This window comes from Mandrillus leucophaeus, unplaced genomic scaffold (genome assembly GCF_000951045.1).
Source record: "Mandrillus leucophaeus isolate KB7577 unplaced genomic scaffold, Mleu.le_1.0 Scaffold1, whole genome shotgun sequence".
Taxonomy (NCBI): Eukaryota; Metazoa; Chordata; class Mammalia; order Primates; family Cercopithecidae; genus Mandrillus; species Mandrillus leucophaeus.
Genome location: NW_012098097.1, coordinates 15,714,296 through 15,715,839, shown reverse-complemented (window position 1 = coordinate 15,715,839; position 1,544 = coordinate 15,714,296). Strand labels below are relative to the sequence as shown.

General features: G+C 60.8%; 1 protein-coding gene across 1 annotated transcript in view; it reads right to left on the bottom strand.

The window, feature by feature from the left end:
* The window catches only part of SLC25A10 (solute carrier family 25 (mitochondrial carrier; dicarboxylate transporter), member 10), a 10,548-nt gene extending 9,632 nt beyond the window's left edge, over positions 1-916 (bottom strand). The window contains exon 1 of the mRNA XM_011994597.1: positions 670-916. The gene's annotated coding sequence lies outside the window, so the exon portion shown is untranslated. The remainder of the gene's footprint in view (positions 1-669) is intronic.
* Positions 917-1,544: the final 628 nt, after the last annotated feature.

Here is a 1,544-nt window from a genome sequence, read left to right as displayed (position 1 = left end):
AAACCCATCCACTGCTCAGTGTGACCTGCACACACGTGGCCCCTGTCACGCACACACAGGGGGGCAGCAAAGATGGGTGGGGACAGAGTGGGGCCTCCCATTGTGCTAGCCCAGCAGAACAGAGGGACTGGGCCACACAGGCAGTAGCCCCTGTCCAGACCAGATGCCACAGCAGGGACTGTAGGGACATGGGACAGAGTGATCAAGAAGCTTTAAAACAATCTTTCCACAGCCAGAGAGCCCTGGTGAGCTGTCCTCAGGGGCACACCCTGACCACAGCCCCATATGCTGCCAGCAGCTGGCTTCTTCCACCCTCCCAGGCCAGAGGGCAGTCCTGCCTCCACACGGGCTGCCTTCCCTGCCTTCCCCAGAGTGTTCTGCGGCCAAAGAGTGCCTGATGGGGCGGGGCCAAGAGGCAGTGAGGCTCAGAGGACCTTCAACACCCAGAGGGCCCGTGGGAGAGGCCCTGGGGGGAGGGGCACCTGTGCGGCGCCCAGGAGGAAAGGAAGAGCCAGATGCCAAGGAGGGGCTCCTCCTGCCCACGCCAGTGCCTTCCTGTCGCTGGGACTGCATCTCACTGGCCCTGGCTGCCTGTGGCCTGGGAGCTCTGCAGGCCTCTCCCAGGACCAGCGAGGTCTCAGGTACCCCAAGACGCCCACATCTGCTCACCTGGCCTTCACACAGTGGCCAGCAATGTTGCTCGTTAGTAAAGCCAGTCCCCTCAAAAGCTGCTGGAATACAAGTCCCCTGGGCAGGCTGCTAAAATAAAGGTCCCCCAGACGGGTGGCTGCCCAGTGACCACAGCCAGGTTCACAGGGCAGGGCCCGCTGGGCAGACTGTGCAATGCCTTAGGCCCTTTCTTCTTTGTTCTCTGTGGCAAGACAGGGTCAGAAAACAACGCCCCTTGGCTGTCCCTGGGAAACAAGGAGAGCTCTGTCTTATTTTGCCCCATAAGCTTTAAAAAAAAAAAGAAAGAAAAAAGTAAAAGAACTGTGGCTGCTTCTCGTGCTGAGAAATGCCCACTCTCATAGAGCCAGGACCACACGCATGCGGGGTCTCCTGGCATCTCTCCTCGGGGTGTTCTGGGTCTCCCGCATCTCTCCTGGGGGTGTGCTGGTCCTAACATTGCTTCCAGTGCCCACCCAGCTTTCTCCGGAGGAAGCAGCCCAAAGCCGGGGCGCAGGGTCACCCCACTTGCCCAGGGCCACGTCCGGCGGTGTGCTAAGCACCCCTGGGTGGGGGGCGGCTTGGCCCATGCCCTGGGTGTGCTACAGCCAGCACGTCTCCAGATGCCAACACCTGTGCACCTCACAGAATTCCCCCCACAACTTCCAACTGGGCGGAAAGAGTGTTCTTGAATGTATGGGGGTGGGTAGCTCAGACAGGCCAAGTGACTTGCCGAAGGTCACCAGATATTAAAGTGCAGAGCTGGGGCTGGATCGTCAGCTGCTGAGAATTGGGAAGACGGCCGGGAAGCTGGGGAGCCCGGCTGCGCCCTGCAGGCCTCGAGCTCGGCGACCAACAGCCGAGGGACACCCGGGATC